Here is an 11,443-nt window from a genome sequence, read left to right as displayed (position 1 = left end):
TTAAATATGAAAATCGCAGTCTTATGCTTTTGTAGGACTTCCAATTGCAATTTTGCAGTACAAATGAGCAGAGTGTGCGCTGCCAGCCTGTGTTTGACCCCTCTAGGATTAGCCCTTCTCCACCCCGCCCCCAGCCCGTCCTGCCGCCTGGCTGCATTCGAATAAGGCCCAAACCACAAAATTGTACAGGCGGCATGGCATGGCGTGGCCACTCTGCCGACTGTATTGAACAAAAGTCGAAAATCCTTCCCCCAGAATTTTATTCAGATTACAGGTAAGAGCTTCTTTTGCACCTATGGTCACTGGTCTAGAAGTCGAAAGTGTGTGTGACAAAAATGTGTAGTCGTTTTGCTTCATTAGGCTGTCCCTTTAAATCCAGTTACAATACTTATCGGGGTGAACTTCCAGAGATTCTCCCACTTATCCACTGTAACTGCAGTGGAAGAACTGCATAAAACGTGGAAAAATGGTGGGCCATCGGGAGAACTCATGGAAATTGGCAATGGTGGATCCAATCAATAATAATTAGACCAAACACTTCCCTTTGGCTTCTTGAATTTTCAAACTTGACAGTTCTCATGATACCCCCCAAGAAATTTAAAAACAGCTGCAATTAAAGAAAAGGGAAAACTAGTGTCCCAGCTGAACTGAATAGTTCTTCTGTGAGGTCTAGTTTGGACTTTCCTGGCCCACGCCCCCTATACATCAATTGCCTTACAAAGGGCAGGTGGATGATCTGCCCCAACAAGACCATCCAGAAACTTCGGCGCTATGTTGGGACCTGGTAAACCACGTTTTGTTTATGAGCGTCCTGGCAGATGCCTGGGAGTCCTCTCCTTTTCATACTCCACATGTAGAGTTTCTGTTTTGCACTGATGCTAAATTTGGGAGTGTAAATTGGATACCAAGGCCCAAATTGATTCTGAAACAAAGTGGAGTATGACTACCTCCTCCAAGGAGTCTCACTTAGTTTCCTTCCAGTGTCAGGTCAGGCTCTCATGATTGGATTCAGGCTGTATTTAAACTGTAACTGCAACAGCAGTGAGCAGCCAAATCACTTTACACTGACATTACAGTTGGAGCGTGATTGCTTCTTTAGAGATTTAAAAATAGAAATTCCAAACTGTAGCAACCAGCAACAAGATTGATATGCAGCTTACATAATACCACATGCAGAAGAGTTGGCAGGTACATAACCATGCCAGAATTAAGTGACTATGGTATTCAGATCCACACATTAACATAAAAGTGGAGAGCGCTGGTAATATCTACTGTGATAGTGACCATGGTTGTTCTAATGTGATCGTTAACGATGATCCTCCTGAACATGGTTTAGTTACTATGGGCTAGAATTTCATTCCTCATTGCTACCGCCCGAATCTTAGTGGTATTCCGGCGGTTGCGTCTTTAGAACCGCCAGAATACCACTAAGGTGCGCTCCCGCGATTTTTGTATGTTGGATGTTGACAGTGGCGGTACTGAGCGTGGGCTTGAGCGGGCGGTGGCATTGGTCCCTCGGCATTGGAAAAAGGCAAGCATGCCCCTAGCAACGAGCATTTCTCTTTTCTCTGCACGTGTGGTCATTCTCCCGCGATTTCGGGAGTTGACCTGCGCATGCGCAGTGAAGAGAGAGAGGCCTATTGCTAGTGATGAGAAGAGAGAGGATCATTGTCTGCAGTTTGGAGAGGAGTTAGGAGAAAAGCATTTTGAAAAGAATTTCTGAATTGTATTTGAAGCATTATAATAATATATATTATAATACATACTACATAAAAATAAATAAATAATAATAAATAATTATATATATATATAGATCAGTTAATAAATATAAATAATTAATACTGTTCAATATGCAAAGAGAAGATATGGAAGTGGAGAGGGAGGTAGGTGGGAGGAGGAGGGCTGTGCTTTTTTTTGAGGAGGCGCAGGAATCGTTGGTCCATGAGGTGGAGGCTCGCTGGGAACAAATGATACGGAGTGGGCGAGAAAAACCTGCATCAAGCGTGTAGCAAAGAATACGGCGAGAGATCGCAGAGGCGGTGTTGTCTATCATGCCCGTGATGCGGGGGCTAAACCAGTGCCGCAAACGTTGGAATGACATCGTTGGGTCGGCGAGAGTAAGTAATAACTTTTATCATGCACTGACTAATTACTCCTAATGTCGTGCCATGTTTTATTATGTTGTAAAGCTTGGTGTCATTTTTTATTTCCCACCATTGATCTCATTGTGTTAGCCTTCTGTATTTTGATATGTTCATCATGCAACACTTGCATCCTAATGGTGCACTCGTTGACGAAAGGACTGGGGAAGGTTAATTGGGGATGTTTACCTCTCCATCTATGTGTGTGTTCCATAATAGTAGCTGTGAAATTAGTTTACACATTTTTTGTCACCTTTGCAGAAAAACTTAGCCAACAATAGGGCAGAGCTCCGTAAAACAGGCGGAGGTCTACCGAAAAGGGTCGAATTTTCAGACCTGGAAGAGGGTGCTGCAACCCTGACAGGAGCATATGATCGCACTGCCACGCGTGTTGGTGCTGAACCGGTTCTCAAGGAGGGTAAGTCTGCATAATCACTGGGCTGTACTGCGGCCATGTAATTCAATCTTATGTCACTATAATGTCGAATGTAATGTAATGCTGGGAGCACTAAATGTTGTTAGTTCTGACATGAATTTTTGGTTGATCACACTCTGCCACTTGGAAAGCAACATACTGTTTGGGACTCAAGTTTTGTTATGTCATGCAGTTTCTGTCTACTTTGCTTATGATAGTTTCATGTAATGATTCTCAGTAATATATGATGCAGTGGTTTGCTCCTCTACATAAGCCTGTGCAAAGTGAATTGCACTCAAGTCACCTCTGACCCTTCCCCTCCCCTGTCGCTAACCATTAATGTTACGTTTTTACAGTTGCACAGGAGGAGCTGCCTGCCCCTCCCATTAGAGCAAGTGACGATGGAAGAGACGATGGTGGAAGAGATGATGGAAAAGATGGTTGAGGAGGAGAAGAAGAACACTTCTCAAAACTTTGTGACGGTGGTGGTGGAGGAGGAGGAGGGAGGGGTGGCGGGACTTGAACGGTCCTTTCTACCTGTGGCCACTGGTTCCTCATCGGAATCCAACTTTCGCTGATTCTGGTCCGAGGAAGCGGGACCAAACGGCATGCAACGATACACATCGACCCCCATGCTGAATCCGCAGTGGCTGATCCGGCAAGATGAGAACGCTGCGAGACAGGCAGATGTGAACCTGGACATGGTGGGACTATCTAGGATGAGCATTGACGTGACTCGAGAGCTCCTTCAGGCCATTGTTGGGTTGTCCGCCAACATCGCCGCTTTAGGAGCCTGTCAATCAGAGGACATGGCAGAGCTGATTGCAGCGGTGAGGGAGAATAGCCAATTTGTCAATGCCATGCGGCAATCAATGGTCCTGGAATATGGCACTGCTCCCCAAGGTGCCATACCACTAATGGTGACAACACCTGATCGGCGGAAGTACTTTCTTCCAACTTTGAAGACGGGTCTCCAGAACCCACACATATCACACTGCCATTGTTGCCGCCCCCCCCTCAGCAGTCACGCTCGAGGTGCTCTGCTGCACAACATTCTGGTCCCGACGTGGCAGGGTATTAATAGCTGGAGGAGGAGGGCAGGGCCAAGGGTCAGGGGGGATTAGGGAGGAAAGGCGTTGGTAAAGGTGGCCGCAGGTAGAATCCTAGGACGGTGAGAGGAGTGTTGTTTTTACTGTTGTTGATTATATTTTGTTTTGTAAAATTTTCATTGAAAACAATGTTATTATTTTATTAAAACTTGTTAAAATTAATTTCAAATTATAACATTTAGAAAAAATTTTTATTCAACTCAACCGTTCTTGTACAGTGTCTCACTCACTTCTGGAAAATGAGGAGTAACAAGCATTGTTAGGATTACATACATGGCCATACAAGGGTGAAACATAACTCAATGTTCAAGTACAGCGTTCATTTATGAGCTGCTGATGTAAAAGTTTTGCAGTTGCTAAAGCACCATGAGGCTTCCCCTGTTATGTCGGGGGGAGTGGTGGTATGGGTTCATCACCAGGCTCCTCGACCTCGTCCTCCTCAATGTCCCTGTCTTCCTCCTCCTCCTCCTCCTCCTCCTCTCCCTCCACCCCTCTCCCCTGAGGTGGTTCGGCAGTCCCATCTGGCATTTCCTGTCCCCTCTTGACAGCCAAGTTGTGCAACATGCAACACACCACAACGAACTGAGCAACCTGCTCAGGATTCTCTTGCAGGCTACCTCCGGAGTGGTCTAGACATTGGAAGCATACTTCAGCACTCCAATTGTCTTTTCAACTATATTGCGTGTGGCTATATGGCTTTCGTTGTAGCGCTTCTCGGCTTCTGTCGGAGTCTTTCGCAGGGGGGGGGGGGGGGGGGTCATGAACCAGCTGGCAAGGCTTCTTTATCCCCCAGCATCCAGCAGTGACCTTGTGGCTGACTCTTAAACAGATCAGAGACAGTGCTCTCACGCAAGATGTATGCGTCATGGATGCTCCCTGGAAATTTTGCATTTACTGCCATGATAGTTTGCTTGTGGTCGATGAGCTGCATATTCAGGGAGTAGAATCCCTTTCAGTTTCGGTACACCTCTGCTTCTTCTATAGGTGATCGCAGAGTGGTGTGCATACAGTCCATTGCACCCTGGTCCTTGGGGTAGTTTGCTATTCTCGAAAAACCCAAAGTTCTCTCACTCTGTGCCTCCCTGGTCATTGGAAAGTTAATAAAAATCCATCCTGCGTGCGTAAAGCGCATCAGTTACCTGGCGAATGCAGCGATGTGTGGCATACTGAGAGATTCCACATATGTCACCAGCTGATGCCTGAAACGAGCCGGATGCATAGAAAGAACATGCAGCAGTCATCTTCACCTCGACAGGCAGTGCAGTGCTGATGGTGCTGCTAGGTTGCACATCTGCCTTAATGAGCTGACATACCGCAGTGATTTAAAGGACATTATTTATTAATCCTGTCTCATTACACAGGACCAAATTTAAAGGCACTTTGTCTAAATGCACGTAGCATTTGTAACAAAATAGATGAGTTGATGGCACAAATAGAGACAAATGGGTCTGATCTGATAGCCATTACAGAGACCCCGTGGTTGCAAGGTGACCAGGACTAGGAATTAAATATTCAGGGGTATTTGACAATCCGGAAGGACGGTCAGAAAAGAAAAGGAGGTGGGGTAGCTCTGTTGATAAAGGATGGAATCACTGCAATAGTGAGAAATGATAGTGGCTCAAACGATCAGGATGTTGAAACAGTTTGGGTGGAGATAAGGAATAATAAGGGGAAAAAGACGCTGGTGGGCGTAGGCTATAGGCCCCCTAACAGTAGCAACTCTGTTGGTCGGAGCATAAACCAGGAAATATTGGGGGCTTGTAAAAAGGGAACAGCAACAATCATGGGTGATTTTAACCTCCATATTGATTGGACAAATCAAATTGGTCAGGGTAGCCTTGAGGAAGAGTTCATAGAATGCATAAGGGATGGGTTCCTTGAGCAGTATGTAACAGAACCAACCAGAGGGCCAGGCTATCTTAGATCTGGTCCTGTGTAATGAGACAGGATTAATAAACAATGTCCTAGTAAAGGATCCCCTTGGAATGAGTGATCATAGCATGATTGAATTTCAAATTCAGATGGAGGGTGAGAAAGTTGGATCTCTAACCAGCGTACTAAGCTTAAATAAAGGAGACTATGAAGGTATGAGGGCAGAGTTGGCTAAAGTGGACTGGGAAGATCGATTAAAGTGTAGGACGGTTGATGAACAATGGAGTACATTTAAGGAGATATTTCACAACTCTCAACAAAAATATATTCCAGCGAGGAGGAAAGTGTGTAAGAGAAAAGATAGCCATCCGTGGCTAACTAAAGAAATAAAGGACTGTATCCAATTAAAAACAAGGGCATACAAAGTAGGCATAACTAGTGGGAGGATAGAAGAGTGGGAAGCTTTTAAAAGCCAGCAAAGAATGACTAAAAAAATGATTAAGAAAGAGAAGATGGGCTATGAAAGTAAACTAGCAAAAAATATAAAAAGAGATAGCAAAAGTTTCTATATAAAAAGGAAAAAAGAGTGGCTAAAGTAAATGCTGGTCCCTCAGAGGACGAGACCGGGGAATTAGTAATGGGGAACATGGAGATGGCAGAAACTCCGAATAAATATTTTGTATCAGTCTTTACAGTAGAGGACACTAACAATATCCCAACAGTGGATAGTCAAGGGGCTATAGTGGGGGAGGAACTTAACACAATCACAATCACTAAGGAGGTGGTACTCAGTAAGATAATGGGACTAAAGGCAGATAAATCCCCTGGACCTGATGGCTTGCATCCTAGGGTCTTAAGAGAAGTAGCGGCAGGGATAGTGGATGCACTGGTTGTAATTTACCAAAATTCCCTGGATTCTGGGGAGGTCCCGGCAGATTGGAAAACTGCAAATGTAACGCCCCTATTTAAAAAAGGAGGCAGACAAAAAGCAGGAAACTATAGACCAGTTAGCCTAACATCTGTGGTTGGGAAAATGCTGGGAGTCCATTATTAAAGAAGCAGTAGCAGGACATTTGGAAAAGCATAATTCGGTCAGGCAGAGTCGGCATGGATTTATGAAGGGGACGTCATGTTTGACAAATTTGCTGGAGTTCTTTGAGGATGTAACAAATAGGGTGGATAAAGGGGAACAAGTGGATGTGGTGTATTTGGACTTCCAGAAGGCATTTGACAAGTTGCCACTTAAAAGGTTACTGCACAAGATAAAAGTTCAAGGGGTTGGGGGTAATATGGATAAAGGATTGGCTAACGAACAGAAAACAGAGAGTCGGGATAAATGGTTCATTCTCGGGTTGGCAATCAGTAACTAGTGGGGTGCCACAAGGATCAGTGCTGGGACCCCAACTATTTACAATCTATATTAATGACTTTGAAGAAGGGACCGAGTGTAACGTAGCCAAGTTTGCTGATGATACAAAGATGGGAGGACACAAACAATCTGCAAAAGGACATAGACAGACTAAGTGACTGGTCAAAAATTTGGCAGATGGAGTACAATGTTGGAAAGTGTGAAGTCATGCACTTTGGCAGAAAAAATCAAAAAGTTATTATTTAAATGGAGAAAGATTGCAAAGTACTGCAGTACAGCAGGATCTGGAGGTACTTGTGCATGAAGAAAGGTTGAGTAGGTTGGGCCTCTACTCATTGGAATTCAGAAGATTGAGAGGCGATCTTATCGAAACGTATAAGATTATGAGAGGGCTTGACAAGGTGGACGCAGAGAGAATGTTTCCACTGATGGGGGAGACTAGAACTAGGGGGCATAATCTTAGAGTAAGGGGCTGCCCATTAGGTGTGGAGAAATTTCTTTTTTCAGAGGGTTGTAATTCTGTGGAATTCATTGCCTCAGAGAGCTGTGGAAGCTGGGACATTGAATAAATTTAAGACAGAGATAGACAGTTTCTTAGCCGATAAGGGGTTATGGGGAGCAGGCAGGAAAGTGGAGCCGAGTCCATGATCGGATCAGCCAAGACCGTATTAAATGGCAGAGCAGGCTCGAGAGGCCGTATAGAAACATAGAAACATAGAAAATAGGTGCAGGAGTAGGCCATTCGGCTTTTCAAGCCTGCACCATCATTCAATAAGATCATGGCTGATCATTCCGTCAGTACCCCTTTCCTGCTTTCTCTCCATACCCCTGGATCCCCTTAGCCGTAAGGGCAATATCGAACTCCCTCTTGAATATATCCAATGAACTGGCATCAACAACTCTCTGCAGCTGGGAATTCCACAGGTTAACAACCTCATCTCCTCATCTCAGTCCTAAATGGCCTACCCCTTATTCTAAGACCATGTCCCCTGGTTCTGGACTTCCCCAACATCGGGAACATTCTTCCCGCCTCTAACCTGTCCAGTCCCGTCAGAATCTTATACGTTTCTATGAGATCCCCTCTCATCCTTCTAAACTCCAGTGAATAAAGGCCCAGTTGATCCAGTCTTGCCTCATATGACAGTCCAGCCATCCCTGGAACTAGTCTGGTGAACCTTCGCTGCACTCCCTCAATAGCAAGAACATCCTTCCTCAGATTAGGAGACCAAAACTGAACACAATATTCCAGGTGAGGCCTCACTGAGGCCCTGTACAACTGCAGTAAGACCTCCCTGCTCCTATACTCAAATCCCCTAGCTATGAAGGCCAACATACCATTTGCCTTTTTCATTGCCTGCTGTACCTGCATGCCAACCTTCAATGACTGATGAACCATGACGCCCAGGTCTCGTTGGACCTCCCCTCCTCCTAATCTGCCGCCATTCAGATAATATTCTGCCTTCGTGTTTTTGCCCCCAAAATAGATAACCTCACATTTATCCACATTATACTGCATCTGCTATGCATTTGCCCACTCACCTAACCTATCCAAGTCACCCTGCAGCCTCTTAGCGTCCCTCTCACAGCTCACACCGCCACCCAGTTTAGTGTCATCTGAAAACTTGGAGATATTACACTCAATTCCTTCATCCAAATCGATAATGTATATTGTAAAGAGCTGGAGTCCCAGCACTGAGCCCTGCGGCACTCCACTAGTCACTGCCTGCCATTCTGAAAAGGACCTGTTTATCCTGACTCTCTGCTTCCTGTCTGCCAACCAGTTCTCTATCCACATCAGTACATTACCCCCAATACCATGCGCTTTGATTTTGCACACAGTATGACCTACTCCTGCTCCTATTTCTTAAGTTCATATGATGACCTTGTTTCGGAAGTGCAGCCTTCTAATGCACTGCGTATCGGTCAGGTGCAGGTACGAATAATGCTCCCTGTAATTTTGTTGAGGGTAAGGTCTCCTTCTCAAGAGTCTGCATCCTATTTGATTGGGCACATAGTGCTCTTCAGCGAACCTTCTTCCAGTTCTATTCTGCATCATGTAAGGAGTCAGCAATATTGACAGTGAAAGTACAGGCCGATTTCTTTTAAAGTACTCAAAAATGTTCAGATGTCCACAAAAGAATAAAAATCAATACTATCAAACTCCCTTATCCCTTATCCCTACTCCAGAAATCACTCAAAAATAAATTCCAGGCTGCTGACAACTTAACACAGCCTTTTCCCCCACAAATTTCTTTTTTCCAAAGATCAAGGCATAACTCTGGTATAAGACATGCTAAGTACCTAAAAAATGGGCAGTACTTCTCAGTGATAGCGGGCAGTAAAAATGGGCTCATTGGCAAATTTCATGTTTGGGGGCGGGGGGGTAGGGGGAAGTTTCTGCATTTTTTGGTTGGGAAAAGTGGGCAGGCGATCTGCAGCAATGCCGGTGGTAATTGCATGCCAAAATTATCGCTGGCGATATTCGGGACTTAAACTGGTGGTAATTTCCATTTCTAGCATATTTGGGCGGTAAACTGGCGGCCAAAATGGAAATTCTAGCCCTATATTTGTAGGGCTATTTTAGTATATCCTAGTAAATAACTTAATCTTATTTCTCAACCAGAGAGTGCATTAATCAGTTTTATATTGTGAACCGCAGGATGGAACTTAAATTAGAATTTTAGGATGAATTTCAACCGTGCTTTTTATACCCAGTTTTTGATTTTTTTTTGTAAAGGTTCCATATTGCAGTGGTATACATTTCTAAAACATAGATGCATCATACATTGGTATGGGATGCCAAGATAGTCCTATAAAATGTGGCATGTAACTACAGTGGATCGAATATTTGAAAGTATTCCAATCAGAACTGAGATAGTCCAGTGTCAGGAGCAGAAGTGAAATGTCAAAACCGAACAATAAATATTAATTACTTTAAGTACTTTCCCTTCAGATGAAATGAGAAATCGGTAACTGATCACTATAATTATATGGTAGAACATAATTTATAAAATTGTGACGAAGCTATTAAATGTGCAGCACATCCCTGCTCTGGTCTACGTTCAGATTACAAACCATGGAATGAAAGACTGGAATGGGGTGTTCATTCCCTATTTTAATATTTTAAGATGTATTTATTGTGTTGTCATTACATCACAGAATGTGACATTTAAATAGCCGGCAGTTGAATACGTTCATGGCTACTTTTCTCCTTCCATCTCTCAAAGCCATCAAGGGAAGCAGCTCAGGGATGATTTACTTTTATGGTTAATGGGGCTCTTGACCAGGTCTGTACATCTACCCTGACCCTTGTCATCACCATCTACCACATTCGCTAGGTCTGTTAAATATTTGCCAATTACAACATGATGCCATCACCAAGCTTCCCCTCCCACTCCATCACCCCCACTTTCAGATGGAATTCTAGCCCACGTAAACACAAGAGATGCAACACCTGCCCATTAATTTCGTCCCAAAGTTGTCCAGGGTCTAAACACTCAAGTAAAGCAATTTATGTATACTGTATTCACTGCTCATAATGCGGTCTCTTCTACACTGAGAAAACAAAATGAAGATTAGGTGATTGCTTTGTTGAACACCTCCAATCTTCAAGTGCAACCCCGAGCTACCTATACCGTGGGACTTTAACTCCTCTCCCATTTCCACTCTGACCTCAATCATTGGCCTCATACACAATTCAAAATTGACAAATCTTCTGGAATTTTTTGAGGATGTTTCCAGTAGAGTGGACAAGGGAGAACCAGTTGATGTGGTATATTTGGACTTTCAGAAGGACAAGGTCCTACACAAGAGATTAATGTGCAAAGTTAAAGCACATGGGATTGGGGGTAGTGTGCTGACATGGATTGAGAACTGGTTGTCAGACAGGAAGCAAAGAGTAGGAGTAAATGGGTACTTTTCAGAATGGCAGGCAGTGACTAGTGGGGTACCGCAAGGTTCTGTGCTGGGGCCCCAGCTGTTTACATTGTACATTAATGATTTGGACGAGGGGATTAAATGTAGTATCTCCAAATTTGCAGATGACACTAAGTTGGGTGGCAGTGTGAGCTGCGAGAAGGATGCTATGAGGCTGCAGAGTGACTTGGATAGGTTAGGTGAGTGGGCAAATGCATGGCAGATGAAGTATAATGTGGATAAATGTGAGGTTATCCACTTTGGTGGTAAAAACAGAGAGACAGACTATTATCTGAATGGTGACAGATTAGGAAAAGAGGTGCAACGAGACCTGGGTGTCATGGTACATCAGTCATTGAGGGTTGGCATGCAGGTACAGCAGGCAGTTAAGAAAGCAAATGGCATGTTGGCCTTCATAGCGAGGGGATTTGAGTACAGGCGCAGGGAGGTGTTGCTACAGTTGTACAGGGCCTTGGTGAGGCCACACCTGGAGTATTGTGTACAGTTTTGGTCTCCTAACTTGAGGAAGGACATTCTTGCTATTGAGGGAGTGCAGCGAAGGTTCACCAGACTGATTCCCGGGATGGCGGGACTGACATATCAAGAAAGACTGGATCAACTG

Source organism: Pristiophorus japonicus, chromosome 1 (genome assembly GCF_044704955.1).
Source record: "Pristiophorus japonicus isolate sPriJap1 chromosome 1, sPriJap1.hap1, whole genome shotgun sequence".
In the NCBI taxonomy this organism is placed as follows: domain Eukaryota; kingdom Metazoa; phylum Chordata; class Chondrichthyes; family Pristiophoridae; genus Pristiophorus; species Pristiophorus japonicus.
Note: the sequence above shows the minus strand (reverse complement) of the source record.